This window comes from Panthera leo, chromosome B2 (assembly GCF_018350215.1).
Source record: "Panthera leo isolate Ple1 chromosome B2, P.leo_Ple1_pat1.1, whole genome shotgun sequence".
NCBI classification, from domain to species: Eukaryota; Metazoa; Chordata; class Mammalia; order Carnivora; family Felidae; genus Panthera; species Panthera leo.
The window spans coordinates 65,390,886-65,410,719 of NC_056683.1; the positions used below are offsets into that span (position 1 = coordinate 65,390,886).

At 35.4% G+C, this 19,834-nt stretch overlaps 1 protein-coding gene and 1 non-coding gene across 2 annotated transcripts in view; both read left to right on the forward strand.

Moving 5' to 3' along the window:
• Nucleotides 1-19,834, forward strand: part of KCNQ5 (potassium voltage-gated channel subfamily Q member 5) — a 515,760-nt gene that overhangs the window by 82,815 nt on the left and 413,111 nt on the right. The gene's annotated exons all lie outside the window — the stretch shown is intronic.
• On the forward strand, nucleotides 2,585-2,690 carry LOC122220830. The gene has a single exon (XR_006203007.1). It is a non-coding gene; the product is annotated as a U6 spliceosomal RNA (small nuclear RNA).

The window sequence follows — 19,834 nt, forward strand, 5'->3', positions numbered from 1 at the left end:
AATGCAATTCTTGATATCAAGTCACACATTTGAAATATAGGCAAACTTTTTGGCTTTGGATTTAACATCTTTAGCTGACTTCTCCTAAGCACCAGCCCCACATTGGATGTTTCCACATGAAGATCCAAAAGGTGCTTTGAACTCAAGGTATCCCACCCAATCACCCTTCTTTTTGTTTTCTGCCCCCCACCCCCCACAACCCTCACACCTCTTCCTCCTCCTCAAGGCCTTCTTATCACCTTTTACCTACCTGCTCCTTTGAGTTATAAAATCCCTCTCCTTCTGATACCCAACCTCTCAACCACATGGCCCCTGTCATGATTCATTGGATAACTCCCCTTTCCTGACAGTTGCAAGGCCTCCTAAGGACTTCTGGTGCCTCTAGTCTCCCTTTTTTTCCAGTCGATATTCCATATTCCAGATATTCCACACTTAGCAGTGTGAATATTAGCTAATCAATAAAAAACATTAAGTTTATTGTGTGTGCATTCTAGGTTCAAGGAATAGTCTAAGGCCAAATGGGGCTCTTTGTCTTACATGAGGGCATAAAGACTAGATATGCTCATGTCACTGTCCTTCTCAAAAATGTTCAAAGACATTTTCCCATTTACATTCAGTAAAACTTAATCCCTTAAAATGATATTTCCAAACTCTTTTGCCTTCCTAGTTTTATATCCAATCCTTCCTATGACCCTAAACACAAGCACTCTACATAATTCCTGTATTGTTTCTAGAAAGGGTATGCACTTCATCTTGAGTTGTGACTTTCTTCATCTCATCCCTCTGACTGGAATGGACTCCTCTTTCCCCTTACCCACATGATAAGATCCCTTTCATTCTCAGATGCCTAACTGAAATCTGCTCACCTATGAGCCCTTTTCCACCACCACAGGAAGAATTACATCTTTTCTGTTTGCTCACAGCCTTCATTTAGTCCTCTGTAAGAGCACTTATATGTGCTATGGAGTAGGTTCTGAGCACCTTAGAGACATATGCTCCTGGTGAGTTCATTTTTTGTTTAAGGGATCTTATTACTAAGCCTTAATTTCTCTACATATTTGAGATTTCAAGTTCATATCAAATAATGTCTTTCTAAAGTATTCCTACCTTTCCTCCGATATGTTCTATTAAGTGCTAGCCATGATTGTGCAACACTACAATAACTGCTATGCTCTATTTCTCTAAAGTTCTCCATCCTTGAGCTGTAGCAATGAGCAGCTTTTTATAGCCCATTTGGTAGGAAGACTCACACCATCTTTAGAGTTCAAACTGGAAATGGATCCTCCACTGCGCTGAACAGATCCTCATAGAACGTCCTGTGCAATATGGCTAAATACTTTGCTTTCCCTTTTTTTGCTAATGTAGCTCAGCAGCAGTTGCTTGTGTACTTTATGCCTAATAATCATGTGGTTACAAAAGGACATGCAAAAATCTCTTTTTGTCATAAATATAGATAGTGGTAACCTCGGGTATTATTTGGTAGCTAGGGTGATTTCACTAATGACCAGCAGATACAGAGCTTAATTGTCAACTGATATATGTCAGAACTCCATATACTGGCTAATTTCCATCAGTTTCTAAATGGTAACTGCTAATGTCAAGGCAGTTCAAAAACAGCGAAAACTTGATTTCCCCTTAATATCCTGAGAATCATATTAATGGGCACCAGGGAGTCTGGGCAATAAATCTGATGGATTTTTGCCATCATATTTAGAATACAAATTAATGCTAGAAACAGTTTTCTAACAGGAGATAATAAAGGAAATGGGAAAACAAAAATAAATGTTACAAAGAAGAAAAATACAGTCTCTGTGAGCAAATTAATTGCTTTTGTAAATTAGATGGAACTTTTTAAATCTAGGCAAGAGTTTTAAAATTATATGATTTAGCTAAATAACATAGTATTTGTTCCTACCATCAAATATTTGTCTTTCTGTTGGGGCCAAAATTGATGTTTAAATATGTTTTATGACAAAGAAGTGGTTGCCAAATTATTTACTAGTGAATATTTCTTTAATTGGACTGAGGTAAGTGAGAATGTGATTCATCCCTAAAGTGGCCAATTTCAGGCAGGGTGGGTGTGAAGACTGACTCCCATCTCTATACCTACCAGTGAGATCATTAGAGACATGCAGTGTTTGTAGCACACAAACTGGACAGTATCTGGGTGTGTTCACAGTACAACTACACAATACGGGTTCTGCCAACCTGTCCCAAATCCTCAGGCCAAATCCCTTGAGGCCCTGGCTTTCACCTTGCAGATTTTGGCTGTTAATGACAGTTACAATCTTGTATACCAAAGGCTTTCAGAAAATGTTTGTGCTTTGATTATGACAAAGACTTTCTTGCTACAGAGGTTTAGACAAGGTTCTGAAGCATAAGATGAAATGGGTAATGAGCAGAAGAAGCCAAATGTAATTTTGCTGAGACCAATTCCTGCCTTCACATGGTAGTGAGTCTCCTTGGTTTCTCACTAAAATGTGAAGAGGATGGATCCTCTCCTTGGCCGAGGACATGTACTTGCTTAATAGCGTATGTAATTTACTTTGTTGGGTTTTTTTTTTAATAAAAATTGTATATACTTGTGCTCACTTTGGAAGTATATGTACTAAAATTAGAATGATATAGAAAAGGTAGCATGACCCTCGCACAAGGTTGACATGTAAATTTGTGACGCGTTCCATAGTTTTATAGGAAATATAGTTAATAATATCTAACAACTATGGTGACAGATGGTAGCTAGATTTATCTCGGTGATCATTTTATAATGTACATAAATGTTGAATCACTATGTTGTACACCTGAAACTAAATTATATGTCAACTACACTTCCATTTAAAAAAGAAATTCACAAACAATAGGTGTTTAAGAGTTCCCTTACACATTTTGTGAAGTTGAACCAGACAATTTGAGAGTAAAGTGGCTAACTTATTCCTCTCCAATAATCCACATAAAATATAATATTGCTAAGTAAATTCTATTCCTAGGCCAAAAAAATATATATTTAAGATGTGTAACATTGTGTTTTGATGTACATATATACTAGTGAAATGAATACTATGGTCAAGATAATTATCCATCTCACATAATTACCTTTTCTGTGTGTGTGTGTGGTGAGAGTACCTAATATTTACTCTCAACAGATTTCCAGTACACAGTGCTGTGTTGTTAATTATAAGTGCCATACTATACGTTAGATCTCTAGATCTTATTCATCCTGCAGAATGGCTTACTTTCAAATATAGACACATATAAATTAAAAAGGGGAAATCAATTATAAAATCACATTTATAAAACATCTTAAAAATAATTCTTGTGGTTTACGCTATTGTATTTTAATGATGATTAATCTAATACTATGAAATTATAATGATATCTCTTACTGAGTTCTTAAAAAGAATAATTATTTCATAGTATCTGAATATCCTAATATTCTCTCAGTTTTTCAAGTCTTGAGAAATATTGTATCTACAAATAATTTTTCTCCATAGCGTGCATCAAAATTCAGAAGTTCAAGATTGATGTTTGTGGTATAATTACTTTTATATTGTTACATGTAAAATCATGGAAATATGCTTGAGATCATAATTAAGTACCTATTTCAAGTCAATAAGAACTCTTGTACAGTTTGTTAAGGATGAAATACAGCGAGAGAACATTTGACTTGTAATATGAGAGTCCATGCCCAGAAACATTATGTGTATCATAGAAAAAATAATGCAGTGGATTTTATGTTTTATTTTAATTTTGAGAAATAGATAATTGCTTAATAGATAATTTTCACATGGAAAGTATGTCATATGATTAATAACAGATTAAAAGATAGCTGATAAGCTCATTTTAATATTCTCACACAGTAGTGTTCAAATTTAAATCTTTTGCTGTCTTAAACTTTCCATATCCTTCCTGATGTTTTATTTAATGCAAATATTTTTATAAAATATGCACACATATTTAAAGAAAGTACAATAGCATATTTATAAGAACTTATGATGATAATTTTACGAAAGTCATCTAATAAATGAAACCTCTACTCTAAAGAACTCTTAAATGATATGAAAACATCAAGAAGCCTTGAGGCACCTGGGTGGCTCATTTGGTTAAGTGTCTGACTCTTGGTCTTAGCTCAGGTCTTGATCTCAGGGTCATGAATTCAAGCCCTATGTTAGGCTCTGTGGAGACTACTTAAAAAAAAAAAGCATTAAGAAGGCTTAGTATCTGGGGTCTTACACAAACAAATAGATAACAAACCACATATGTCTACCTAAAAATTAAAAACAGTAATATAAAGAATTGGTGGTGGCGGGGGGAAATCTAAGTTGAATTTAAAGAACTAGATCAGATCAAACACAGGTCAATTCTTCTTTTCCTATAGACCTTCTTGGGGACATAGATCCCATTGTATTTAAAATTTGAATACATTTTATTGGCTCATGGATTATTTTAGCTCTGTTATTAAAATTATATTTCACTTCAAAGTATGTCATTTGAAAGATTTGCAGCAATGTCCTATGTCTGATTTCTTTAGGAAAAAAATAATAAAGTCTTAAATGCATCTTTAAGGGATAAGATATTGAGATTCAAAAATACATTTCAGTAAGACAATGTGAGTTGATCTTAATAGTTACCATAATAAGTTTTCTATTTATTCAAGTGATATTGCTATTGTTCAAAATTATTTTAGAGCTCTTCTTTTGGTTTTGCCTTTATAACCAAATTATGAACCACATTAAAAAAATTTCCAGTATGTTACAGTTGCATCTTGTTCTTAACCCAAATGCCATTGCCCACCTTAATTATTTATACTGTTTATCATAAGGGACTCCAAATATCCTTTTATAGCCTCCCACAATAAAATTCATTCTTTGAGTAAATTTAAAAGAATGGGACACAGTTCCGAAGGAAATTTAAAAAGTAATTTTGAAATACTTAAAAGGCTATTCATGAGAATAAATGAATGTATAACCTTATAAAGTAACTATTTTATAAAGGAAATCAATTATTTGGATGTATAAGATATGGTATGTGCATGTAGTCATATGTTTTTATTCATTTATTTACTTATGAATGAACTACCATAATAGTGTGAAAAACTATTCTTAGCATCAAGGAGGCATTTTAAATGTTTCTCTTTTTGTTTTAAGGTTTTTTGCTTAGTTGAATATTCATTTAGCTTTTGTGCAATACCAAACGCAGTGGGTGAAAACCTGCTTTAGAGGCTTCTCCATGGTCTTTAATTGTTCATCTCAACAGAAGCTTTACTTTGTGCGAATTAATTCTGGGCACCACATTTTGTAAAGGCTGGGTCTATAGCCACAAGATTAAATTTATATTCACGTTTTTATGGCATAAACAAGACCACTTATGTTTGGTTCACTGTTTTGTGGCTGTCATATTACTCATTATATAGTAGGTGTTCAATTACTGTCTCTTGAATGGATGTCAGATGTCAGACACACACAATTTGTCATTTTTAGGTTTTCTAAAAATGTTATTTGAGAGACATGTTCAACTTTGGTGAAACGAGATAAAATTATATTTTAACAAAAGCAATTTTAAAGAAGAGATTGCAGGGATGCTTATTCATAAAACATATAAACCTCTTCTTCTTTAGCCACTCTTCCCCAGTGCTACCTCAAAGTGGCAATTTAAATTCATTTATGCATTTTATCTACACAATGTTTATTAAACACCTACTATAAGCCAAAGAGTATTCTAGGGACTGGGAAAATAGCTATAAACAAAATAGAGCTCCCACATAATTTGCATTTTAGTGGGGGCAAATGATGATTCTTGAAGATATTGTAATGTATTTGTGAGCATTGTTTTTGACTATTGACAAAATGTGAGTAATGATCCCAAAGCAGTGGAGTCTCACTGGCATAATTTGGTGAGCTTCGTAAACTGTATCACAAAAGAGAGTGCTTTCTACCCAGTTTGAGCAAATGTAGACAATCCGGATGCCTAACACCTAATGTTCTTTCACCAGTGTTAAAATGGTTTGCTTGGGGCGCCTGGGTGGCTCAGTCGGTTAAGCGGTCGACTTCGGCTCAGGTCATGATCTCGCGGTCCGTGAGTTCGAGCCCCGCGTCTGGCTCTGTGCTGACAGCTCGGAGCCTGGAGCCTGTTTCAGATTCTGTGTCTCCCTCTCTCTGACCCTCCCCCGTTCATGCTCTGTCTCTCTCTGTCTCAAAAATAAATAAACGTTAAAAAAAAAATTAAAAAAAAAATGGTTTGCTTAAGAGGAATGGTTGACCACTTTGGATTTCTCAGGAGTTGCCAAACAATGTCTTCACTGAGAGGTCATTCTTGGATGACATATGCTTTTAGAAAATAATACATGTGAAGTGTTAGTATAGGAACACTTATTTTTGGTACATTATCTAATAAAGGCTACAGGCTTTGGGCTTTTAATCATAGTATTAGCCACATATTTAAAGAGTAATGGACAGAGCATCACCTAAGTAAGTCTCTACTTAAAATCCATCTCCATGAGGCTGCCTCTAGATATTTTAATGTGTATTTCAACCACAGAAATAAAAACTGGGCGAATACTTCTGTTTATGCATTCATGAATGAATTTCTCTAAAAACATGAAAAATTTCTCTAAAAACATGAAAAATGCTTCTAGTACTAAGAAGGTTTTTGAAAAATTATTTCAATTAAAGGCCATTTGTTGAGTAGATATTCACTCAGCTGTTGCACTACAGTAGTAACAACAGTAGCTAGAATCTGGCCTTGGAGTCTTCCCTAGCATGACCTCGCATGACTCTCTTTCTGCCAAACATCACACTGCCAATCCTTAGCTGTAAATCTCTAGAGGGCAAAGACTGTATTTTATATGTGTACCCCTTCCAATCCCTACAGCCACCCCAAAACATACACAGTGCCTCATGCATGGAGTACCCGTATGTTTTTACAAATTGGTTTTGGTTAAGAGCTATAAAGAACCCTTTCTTCTTCCTTGCTTTCTTTTTTTTTTTTTTTTTTTTTTTTTTTTTTAATTTTTTTTTTACGTTTATTTATTTTTGAGACAGAGAGAGACAGAGCATGAACGGGGGAGGGGCAGAGAGAGAGGGAGACACAGACTTCTTCCTTGCTTTCTATTGCTAAAAATTTCCCTTGAGTAGCTTTCCTGAAAAACTGAGGTTGCCCTGGCAGCAAGCATTTACTTTTTTTTTTCTAAATTTCTTTTGATAACTGGGATCTTATAAAAGAGTTCCTCTGAACTGATCTCTAAGAGAGTTTGAATAGTTATGTCACAAACGTGGGCCTCATCCTTTGCTGGTCTGCCTACTCTGCTTGCCACTTTTCCATCAGCAGTTGGTGGCATTCAGCAGCAGCTGCCTTATCTTTATCTTGCTTTTCACTTGAAGATTTGGGAGCTAAGCCAGGTCTTGAGATTGTTCCCTTCTGCTCCTTTTTACGGTCTTATTTGAAATCCTTTCACGGGGCGCCTGGGTGGCGCAGTCGGTTAAGCGTCCGACTTCAGCCAGGTCACGATCTCGCGGTCCGTGAGTTCGAGCCCCGCATCAGGCTCTGGGCTGATGGCTCGGAGCCTGGAGCCTGTTTCCGATTCTGTGTCTCCCTCTCTCTCTGCCCCTCCCCCGTTCATGCTCTGTCTCTCTCTGTCCCAAAAAAAATAAATAAAAAACGTTGAAAAAAAAAAATTTAAAAAAAATAAATAAATAAAAAAAAAAGAAATCCTTTCACATACTTGGGGGGTGCCCAGAGAAGGAAGGACAAAAAAATGAGTTTCTCCCTACTCCCCAACATAAGTCCCATTTTAAGCCTACTTTTGTAATTACTAGTATTTCATCAGTTGCTCTTTTTGTATTGAAATATAAAAACAATCAGGGCGCCTGGGTGGCTCAGTCGGTTAAGTGTCCAACTTTGGCTCGGATCTCGCAGCTCATGAGTTTGAGCCCTGCGTTGGTCTCTGTGCTGTCAGCTGGGAGCCTGGAGCCTGCTTTGGATTCTGTGTTTCCCTCTCTCTCTCTGCCCCTCCCCCGCTCACGCTCTCTGTCGTGTCTCTCTCAAAAATAAATATACATTAAAGAAATTTGAAATGCAAAAATATTCTGGCTTTGTTTTCTAAAAATAACTTCTAAGAAATGGTTCAAACATGGTTGTAAAATGGAATCAGTGAAAAAGAGATACTACTGGGATCAGAGGAAAGGATATTCATTCATTCATTCATTCATTCGTTAAAAAACTGTTAAACATCTACTATTTGTTTGGATCTGTAGGGCATACAAAGATGAACAAAACATAATTGTACTCCCTTAAAACATGCAACCTAGGTGGATAAATTGGAATCCTGCCCTGTACCAGCAGGTATCTGAACTCCACTCAGAATTTTAGACCCCTATACTATGCTAGGTTTCAGATGGAAAAGTATTCTTCCCCTGGAGAAGTATTTTGAAAGACTACTATAGTCTCCCTTCCCCAAAGATGAAGGACACTGAGATGGAAGACAGAAGCAGAGATCTCTCCAAGACATTAGGCATTCCTTGCTGTTCCATTCTACCTGCTACTTCCCGAAATAACCCCACTAGGAAGCCTCTTCTCTCATATGTTCTTCTGAGTACACCCCAAACTTCTTACATAATGAAAAACAAAGAGAATTAAAAAAAAATTTAACTAACTGAAGTCCAGCTATGTGCCATCAATATTTCATTCAATTCTTACACCAATGAGATGAGGCAGATATTTTACGAGTGAAAAATCTGGGTACTGAACGACCAAGCCTAGTCAGGATTCAAAACCAGGTCCATGTGACTCCAAAGTCATACACATTTTTAAAGTTATAACTTTGTGGCATCCTTTGATGCCTTCCTATGAAGCTTTGATGTCCTTCCTATGAAGGTGGCATCTTTTCTTGGTGGTGGTGGCCCAGTGGGCCCTTTGTGGGTAGCTCTTCTATGTTCGTCTCTTGTCTCTCTGGTTACTCCCTTCCTTCCTTGAACAATTCCTCAGGGTTTGGGCAGCACAGTGTTACTCGGTCAGCATCATCTCCAGAACCTTCTAGTGTCGGCAGCAGTTCTCCAGGCCTCTCCCAAGGCACTTCCTTAAGGACTGACACCCTCATCTTGGGCCCTGCTGGCTTTATGACATACGACCAGGATCTTTCACCCTTGTCCCAGACTACTGAAGGATGTAGCAAGAATCTCCTCTCTCTCTTAATTCCCATCCTTCCTATGCCTGATGTATAAGTAAAGCCTGGTGGTGACTCAGTAAATGTTGAGTCAGTGTTAGAGATTTGATCCAAATCCGTGTATTTGTCTGGCATCCAAGGCAGCACTCACTATCATTCCACCATTTGGTCTCTGGAGTGTCCTTTGCCCCATACCAAGGAGCTTCAAAACCTGTGCTTTTGAGTCATTGTGTCAGCTTTTTATAATCTTACTATTTTCTCCATTGCTTTTTACTTCTATAAAAGTGAGTGCACAGCTCACTTAACCTTCTGGTAGGTTTGCTGCTTTTAATCTGTCATGGAATGGATGCTTTTTCATATTTTACCTAAAATGAGAGATGACAAGACTCCTAGGGCAGGACTCCTCTGCATTCACTTAAGTTTTTGAATCTATCAAATTAATTGTTGTCTGTTCCAAGAAGTTTTTTTTTTTTTTTGCTTCCTCCTTTACTCTCAACTATATCATATTATTCATGTTGCTGTATTCTTGGAATAAGTGGTAAAGGATATTTTCTTTTCCTTTTGTTCCCACAGATTCTAGGCAAGTTTTGAGCATGCAATTTTCTTCAATTTCTTTCTTATTTAGCCACTTTTCAGCAAAAGAGGTTTCTGCTAATACGTGCAAGTCCCTTTTCAAGGAAACCATGATCAAATCAGTGTGGAGTGATATGTGATGTTTGATGTGACTCATAAGTGCTATAATCATGAAACTCTGGAAGTTTGAAACAGTGAGGGTCTTAGAGATTATTTTGTCTGGTCCTTTTATTTTCAGGTCAGGAAAATGTAGACCATGAAGATGAAGGGCTATGTTCAAGATCCCAGAGATAGTGCTCCAAGAGCCAGGATAAAACCCCAGCCTCTGCTTCTTAGTTCATTGCCTCTCTCTCTCTCTCTCTCTCTCTCTCTCTCTCTCTCTCTCCACTCTTATTTCTTCTCCTTCCTAGAGAGAATCAAGTATATCTATTAAATGATTATACAACTCATATTTAAATTTATGAGTACAGTAGTTACTATCCTTTGGGTTAGCATCCTGCAGAGGAGAAAGCCACAAAGTAAGAAGTGTATAAATTTAGAAGCCAGAAAGACAGTGACCAAATACCAGGTCTGTCATTTTCTGGCTGTAATATTGGACAATCTGTTTAATTCCCCTAAACTTCAATTTTCTCATCCATAAAATGGTTATAATAATAACCATGGAGTGAGAGTTAAATGAATTGAGTTAAATAGTGCTGAGAACAATGCCCGGCCTACAGTAATGTGTCCAATAAGAGAGATGCACAATTATCATATGCCTTCTTCTCTTTTATATAAAGCAAGGAGATTTTCTCCCTTTATATTTAAAATAGTGACTTTTTCTTGTATTAAGGTTACTTTAGATTTTTGGTAAGTCCTACAAACAAGTTTGTAAATAGGTTTAAGTATGCATTTGATTTTCATGGTTTGTTTTTCTTTAATCCAGATCTGATTCTCTGCATGGAGTGGCAAAGAAATGAGTGTATACTTACAAAGGATTTTTAAGTGTCATAGACCAGCATTTCTCAAAGCACGATCTTAGAACACCTGCATAAGAATCACTTGGGTGGTCATTTGAAAAAAGGAAGATTCCTGGACTCCACAACAGACCCAATGAATGAGAATCTCTAATGATGAAGGGGTCCAGGAATCTGTTTTATGACAAGCTAAGTATGATTTTTATACACTCTTAACTATTGAGAACCACAGCTATAGATGAATCATCCTAAATGTCAGATTAGTCAACCTAAAATATTACTTTTAATTTCCTTGTTTAAATAATCTTTAGTAGTTCTTGGTACTCTCCAGTTTGGCAAGGAGGGCCATCAGGTTGTGTGAACTTGCCTGTTTAGTCTTGTGATAGGCTGAAAAACGTCTTCCAAAAGATGTCCACGTCCTAATATCTAGAATCTAGAAGTAGAGTACCTTAGAATATGGCAAAGGGACTTTGCAGATGTACTTAAATTAAGGATTGTGCAGTGGACATTATCCTGGCTATTGAGGTGAGCCCATGTAATCACAATGGTCTTTATAAGAGAGGCAGGAGTATCAGTTAATATGTGAAGATAGAAGCAGGAGATTAAAGTGATGGCAGGGAGGGGTACTGAGCCAAGGAAGGTATGCAACTGCTAGTAGCTGAGAAAGAAAATTAAACAAATTCTCCCCTCACAGCCTCCAGAAGGAACCAGCCTTGCTGACACCTTGACTTCAGCCCAGTGAGAGTGATTTTGGACTTACAATCTTAGAACCATAAGATACTAGATATGTGCTATTTTAATCCAATCTACTTGTGGTAATTTCTTGCAGCAGCAATAGAAAACGAATACCTTTGTTTTCTCCAAGTACTCATCTTTTCTAGTCTTTGGCTCCTCTCTTGGTGGTCCTTGCCCTCTCCCTGAACATAGTCTTATGCTTTCTCATCTCTGAGCTGTGCTCACTTGCCACCTGGCATGTTCTTTTTTGTTGTTGGTGTTCTCCTTCTGTCTGTTATTTGACCACTTTTTCAAAGATCCTTTCTCCTATTTGCATAAAAACCTTCCTTGATCCTCCCAGCCAGGAGTGATTTTCCCTTCTCTGACGTTCTAAGGCAATCAGGACCTGTGCAATTTATTGTGCACCCGATAATGAAAGCCTGCATCCAGGAATGGGTAAGCACAAAATCTCTCAAATCAGAACTCCTAGATGTAAATCCTGATTCTACCACAACTACCTTAGAGAAGTTTCTTAAGCCCTCTAAGTCTCAGTGTCTATTTCTGTCAACCTCATAGGACCATGAAGTCTAGAGATGCTTCACATAAAAGTGAATTGGCATGGTAGCTAAATCAGAGTAATGACTTTTAAATGTGTTGGTGATAATATGAAGTATCGTTCAGTATATCTCTGATTATCATCTTGAAGGGCTATTCAACCACACTGTTTAAATTTTAATGTGCTTGTGGTTTGTTTCTGTATCTGTTAACTCCATGGAAATAAGCATGATAATAAAACAACAGTAACAATAATAGCAAAGTGAAATAATGAAAGGAGCATGATTTTGGAAGACTTTGTTTTAGTTCTGGCTTCACAATTTACTGGCTGTCTTGAAAGAAAGTGAGTTTCTTCAAAAAAAAAAGAAGTTGAGTGTCTTCTTCTGTAAAATGGGAATAATAATGGTATTTACCTCTTAAAATTGATTTTGGGATTAAGTCAAATGATCAATTTAAATCTTAGCACCTAGAAGATGGTGAGAGTTGAATACATGTTAACCATTGTTAATGGGAATCAGTTATTCAATTTTCTTTTTACTTGTCTTTATTCTGTTATTAATCTTGATATTCCTGGTACTTTATATATGGCAATAATAAGATAAATGGGAGGAAGAAAATTGGGTATATGTCTAATACATGGTGCTTTGCTATCAAATGTGTTACAGACTATGAGTCCCACAAGCTTTTAGGGCTTGCTGTTGGTGCAATACTCAAATGACAAAAGTGTGCAAGAAACACAAAACTTGGCTACTTTCTTTCCTCCCTCCCTCCTTACCTCACTCTCTCCCTCTCTCCCTTTCTTCTTTCCTTCCTCTCTTTCATCTCAGGTGATTGTATGAATAGTTTGGTATTTTAAATACTTTGAATACATTAGATTTTGGAACCATTTTTGCAAGAAAAAAAAAAAAAACCGTGATTCAGTACATTGCCATTCATCATTACCTTCCCTTTACAACCTTTCATGCTATTTTAGTACAGATGGGAGCTCTCCTTATCCCAGCTAATTTGAATTCATTTTTCAAATGAGAGTTCATGAGCGACTATGCTAAAATTAAGATCTATTACATCTTCTGCACTTCCTTTGTCTGCTAATGTTATAAAATTTTTAAGTAATTGGGTTTCTTTTGACATGATTTCTTATTTAGAAACTCAGGCTTATTTGCGTCTTTTATCTATACATGTTGATATATTTCATATAGATATTTTCTCCCTGGTTGTCCTCTAATTATTTTAGAGAGACTTGGAATTACTCGCTTTTATTTAAGCCTTATAAAATAGCTTCATATCACTAAGGAAATATGATACAAGAATGCTAGGAAAATTTGGTAGTAAATGCTTTTGCCATTCATTAAAAGCAAGAAAGGAAAATGAAACTAATTCCTATAAAAAAAAGTGTACTGAAATGTACTAAATAGATGACTCAGAATTCACCCTTTGTCATTTATTATTTTTAAAGCAAGGAAAGATTACCTCCTCTTATTCCTTTGGCCACTTTTATTCAAAGACTTAATTTTGTAATTTAAGGGATCAAATTTAAAAGACAATTGGGAATATCCCTCATCCTGTGGGATAGTCTCTTTTTTGTGTATTCTTCCTAGAATATAAAATGGCAGTCACAGTAGTTACAGGCGCTCCCTGGAAACCTTTCTTAGTGACCCAGTGCCTTGGAAAATCATTCATTTTGCCTTAAGGAGACACTAACTCTAGACTTAGACACACACACACACACACACACAGTAAGTGAATTTAAAATGAGAAATGGAGACTTCATCTGACAAAATAGAAAGTGTTTGCCCTGTTGAGAGATTTATAGCCCCGTGTTCTCTTTGACCACAGTGCACGGAGTGCCATGGCGGAGAATTAAGAGGCGGTGCCGAATGAAAACCATACTACTTTACAGACTTGGTGAGAGTGATTTTACCCACGAATAAGCAACAGTTCATGGTTGTGCAAAATGTCCATCTGTGCCCTCTCTTTATGGGTCTCTCTCATTAAAAAGAGGTATTTGAAGCCAAATAGAAAATATATTGTTTAATTTACCATAGATTTCAGAGCAGAAATACGAGTTATGTTTTACCTTATAACATGGTTACATTTAACAAATTTAAACAACTCAATATAATCCTAATGTATTAGTTCACCATTATGAAGTTAACAACTTATCTTAAAGAATGTTATTTTTTCAATTTTTTGGGTTTTTTTATTTTTTTAATTTATTTAAAATTTTAAAATGTTATTTATTGTCAAATTGGCTTACATACAGTCTTAAAGAATGTTGAAATTGATGTCTTAAGTATTAAAATAAGGATGAATTTTTACTTAAAAAATTTTCCCTGCTTTTCCCCTAAACACAGTTTGTTTTTAAAATTCATGTAATAGAATCTAAATCATAGCAGAAAGAAAGAAAGAAAGAAATAAAGAAAGAAAGAAAGAAAGAAAAGAAAAAATAAAAGAACAAAAAATTAGCTAGTAGGGGAACCACGGTATCTTCTCAAATAGTCTTTTTAATGCAATATGAATTATATTGTAACCTAGTTGGTGACAAAATAACACTGAATTATAATCAACTCTTAATATTTAAATATATATTCCAAAAATGTATAAATTCAATATATTTAATGAAGTTCAAGTAGCAATCATTTTTCCTATGTTTCCCAAAAAATGAATTGATCATATTGATTGCTGGATGGGGGTAGTGGGGATGTCACTGATTAATTTAAGTAGTAAAAGTAGTATATACTTTTGACTAAAGTCAAGTGGGCTTGACTTTAATAAGTGTAGTAGGAAAAAATAATTTCTATAAGAATCATTTTTAATTACCAAATATAGTATAACCTGGTTATTTTTATTCTTAGGAAGAATCCCATTTTAGACTATAATATTTAAATTTTACAGTGAAAATAATTTATATACTCAGATATAATTTATCAGACAGTTTATTATGTAAGAAAAACGAATATGTCATTGTCATCTCTTTCTAAGTACAGTTTCCAAAAATGCCCTATTTCCAAAGTAATTTGTAAAGGGATCCATTGTATATAAAAGTTCTCATCTCACATAATCTAAAAAAATATTAACTTTGGTAAAGAAGAAGTTTTTTACTTAATAACATTATATCTTAAATTCATTAGAGAAAAAGCATTTACAAACTGTGGATAAAACTTGTTTTTTAATATTGTCAGTTTCTCACAACAAATGACTTCTTCTTTTCATAAATTTCATTCTTAAAATTAAACAGGGCACTTTTTAAAATTCTTGTCAAAGGTGATTGGTCAGTGTAGGAGTTGCAAATAAGGGAAGCTGGTAGGGTGATTAGAAAGCAATGAAAAATAGATTATGAAATGTTATTCAATGCAAATATATATTAATATTATAATATATATTAAATATAAAATATATAAAATAAATACAAATATATATATATATATACATATATATATATATATATATATATATACATGTAATATACTCTTTTCAATTCTATCTTGTGGTTAAAGGAAAGAAAAACCAGCAAGGAATAAAATTAAGAGAATGTTATAGACTGTGTTTTCCCAAAATACATATGTTGAAATCCTTACCCCCAGTGTGGTGATATTAGGAGGTGGGGCTTTTGGGAGGTCATCAAGTTATGTAGGTGGAGCACTCTTGAATGGAATCAGTGCACTTATAAGAAGAGACATAAGAGTTCACTCTGGCTCTTTGCTGTCCATCATATGAGGATACAATGAGAAAATGGCTGTCTATGAACAAGGAAACAGCCCCTCTGGATGTCCTAGCACCTTGATCTTAGACCTGCAGCCTCCAAAACTGCGAGAAATAAGTATCTGACATGTAAGCCACCCAGTTTATGATAATTTGTAATAGCAGCCCTACCTAAGATAGAGGAAGGGAGACTAAAGGCAGAATTAAGGCCTTAAGTTCTGTGGCATGTTGATTAAAGGTAAGCTGTTCAGATCATACTTACTCATGGCATGCAGGAAAAGTAATTTCTTTTCAAAATATTAATCAGCTGGCTAGCTACTATAACAATTCAGTCCTTACACATGGAAAAGCTTTCTTGAAATGGAGCTGTTTTAACTATCATTGTTTAACTGTGATAGATCATATGCTGATTGGAACACAGCAGGATCTTAGTATTACCTGCCAAGGGGCAGCAGGGATGAGCCATTAACTGTTCTGAGCAGTAACATCTCACATAGAGTCAGTTTTAGCTCATGGGCTGGAGATTTCTACTTTTTATTTTGATCAAGATTTATGGGAAAACATTAAGCCCATCTCTGAGGTAATGATTTCCAGTTTTTGTTTAAGATTTTCATTGTATAGAGGCGCCTGGGTGGCTCAGTCGGTTAAGCGTCCGACTTCAGCTCAGGTCATGATCTCGCGGTCTGTGAGTTCAAGCCCCGCATTGGGCTCTGTGCTGACCACTCAGAGCCTGGAGCCTGTTTCGGATTCTGTGTCTCCCTCTCTCTGACCCTCCCCTGTTCATGCTCTGCCTCTCCCTGTCTCAAAAATAAATAAATGTTAAAAAAAAGAAAAGAAAAGATTTTCATTGTATACTACCCAAACATTATTCTTAATATTAAATAAAAATATTTTTACATGTAAATTCAATGCATTTAGGTACTCAGTGCCACCTCCCTCTCAGAGACTCCCTACTATTTTCTGTGAAGCAGCCACTTGATTTCACAATTTTTCTGGATCTTTTTGGACTTTTGTAGACATGTACCAAATAGCAATGACTTCCTAACAGTTGCCCTTGAAATAAGTTGGAATCAATTTCTAGCAACTTTTATTCCCTCAGTAATTCTTCATACTCCTAGATTGGTATTAATTAGATATTAGCTGTTACCACAATAATACTGGATAATAGATTATCTAATCCCCAGGAGCATTCAGGAAGCATTTATTTCTTTCTCACACATCGGTTGGGGCCGGTTCAAATTTTGCTGTTATAAACTGCCCTTAACTAGGCTTGGCTTTCAGTTGCATGTTTGATTTAGGTCAATTGTATCTTTCTTCCATCTTCCTTGGATCAGAAGCTATGTGAGGCATTGTCTTCTTATGGTAAAAGGCAGCATAAATGTGCCAAAGCCCAACAAGCCAAGAACATTTTAACCCCGTACTTATGTACTTCCACTAACATTCTGCTTGTCAAAGCAAATCACATTGCCAAGCCTAACACCAAAGAGGAAAGAAAATATGCTTTGATTCTAGTGGGAGGTTCTGCACAATCGCGTGGCATATGGCATAGCTATGGGGAAAAGTTGGGAATTGGTAATAATGATGCAGTTCGCCATGCTTTACATTCTAGATCACAATTACATGCCTTCCACACACAAAATACCTTCATTCTAATAATCTCCTTTCCCCAAACATCCCAGAATTATCATTAATTTATGGAGTCAGGTTCAAAGTCCAGGATTTTATGATTTATATCAGTTCTAGATGCAGCTTCTCCTCATCTGAAGGCTTGTGAATTTCAAAGACAAATTGTCTAATCCTGCCCCATAAGAAACATTCTCCCAACACATAATTATGAAATGGGGACAGGATAGCCACAATGAACAGTCCATTCAAAAAAAGTGACAGTGAGAGGCACATTGTCATCACTGGTCCATAGTAATTCTGAAATCCCACTGGACAAATGTTGCCAGGTCTCCCTACCCTGGAGGAAGGGAATATCTCTTGATTAGGTACTGATTCTGCTCCCTGGGAATTAGCTAAGTAGGAAAGGATGTTGTATCAACTTTTGCCTTGTTGAATGTATTCAGAAGCATCAAGATCTTTGAGACAAGGAAAGAAAACACTCCTTTTTTCAATTTATTTTTGGCATTTTTTATACTTCTTTAATATGATATCTTCTAGGACGTAATCACACAGGTCTCCAGATTTGTAAAGGTCTCAATGTTATGTATACATATTCTTTCCTTTACTTTATGAAAAAAATATTTGGTTAGTTTTTTGACTACGTAATATATTTTAATCGCCCAAATATCAAAAAGTATAAAAGATATAAAGTGAACCTCCCAATATCAAAAAGTATATGAAGATATATAGAGTGAACATTTTCATCTCTTTCTTTTACACAGAATTGTAGTATAACAAAAATATTATACAATAGTCTTTTTTTCACTTAACATATCTCACAGATTTTTCCGTATCAGTGCAGAAAGTGCTCTCTCATTCTTTAGAGCTATGTATTACTTCATTTAATGGATATACCATAGTTTTTTTAGCCAGAAGTTTTTTTTAAACGTTTATTTATTTTTGAGAGACAGAGAGAGACAGAGTGCTAATGCGGGGAGGGACAGAGAGAGAGGGAAGCACAGAATCCAAAGCAGGCTCCAGGCTCTGAGCTGTCAGCACAGAGCCCGATGCAGGGCTTGAACCCACAAACCATGAGATCATGACCTGAGCTGAAGTCAGACACTTAACTGACTGAGCCACCCAGATGCCTCTACCGTAGTTTTTAATTAGTCCTCCATCAAAAACAGTTGTGGTGTTCCAAATATTTTGCTGTTACAGATAATGTTGCAATATATAATCTTGTATGCCTGTCTTTATGCACAGGAAAAAAAACCCAAAAGTGGAAATGTTGAGTCAAAGAGTTTATGAGTATGTAATTTTGAAAGAAACTACCAAATTGTCTTTCGTGGAATTTCTAACAATATTACTCCCACTAACAGTACAGAGAGGGCCTCTTTATCTATAGCCCTGCCAGCAGTATGTTAGCAGATTCTTGGAATTTGGCCAATTTCCTAAATGAAAAATGAAGTTGCATTTCTTATATTATGAATGAGGGAGAACACATTTCATATATTTAGGAGCTATTTGTATTTTTTAAAATTTATATTACCTGTTCTTAGACTGGGACCAAGTTTCATTGGGTTGTTGGATTTTGTCTTATTGCCTTAAATAGATCTTGAGTAAATGAGTATTTTGTAGGAGCTGCATGTATGCCAAGGAAATTAGTCCTTTTTAGGTTATTTGAATTGTAAATATTTTTTCACATTTATTGACTTCGTAGTTTTTAAAAAACTATTTAGAAATTTGTTTTTCTTTAGTGTATGGCCTAATTTATCAATTTTTCTTTTATGTCTTCTACATTTTGTATAACAGAAAAGCCTTTCTCTAAGGTTATAAAAAGAATTCTCATATACTTTTCTTCTAGTACTTTCACTATTTTGTTTTATTACATTTAGTCGGATCCTTTAAAAAAATTTTCTAGTGTATGTGTAGGATAGAAATCCAATTTTTTATCTATCTGGCCGCCCAGTTGTCTCAATACCACTTACTGTGTAGTCCATCTTTTCTCCATGAGTATGAAATGCCACTTTTATCATATACCAAGATTCTGGTTTTTGGTATCTATTTCTGAACCTTATTTTTTCCCCCGAAGCTTACAACTCTATTCATGTAATAGTTTCGTATTGGTTTCATTACTAAGGCTTTAGGATGTTTTATATGGTAGAATTACTCATTCCTCTTTCTTGTTTCTAGAATTTTCCTGGATGTTCTTGTTTATTTTTCTATATAAACCTTAGAATAACTGTATTTCATTCCAAAGGAAAAAAAAAATACTGACTTCTTTCGGGTGCCGTTACATTTACAAATTAGCTTTGAGAAGAAGAGTATGTTTATGGTGAGTTTCCTATCCAAGAACATGTATGTGTTTCTATTTGTTCAGGTTGTCTTTTATGTCTTTTAGAAGCGTTTTCAAATCCTTCATGTGGTTTGCATACATTTCTGATTAAGTACTTTTCTTTTTAATTCTATGTATGGCTTAACATATGTGATGCTGAGAAGGAAGGGCTTGCTAGCTGTTTTAATCATAGCTCTACATCTAGATTCCTGCTGGATTAGAAGAAACAGATAATGT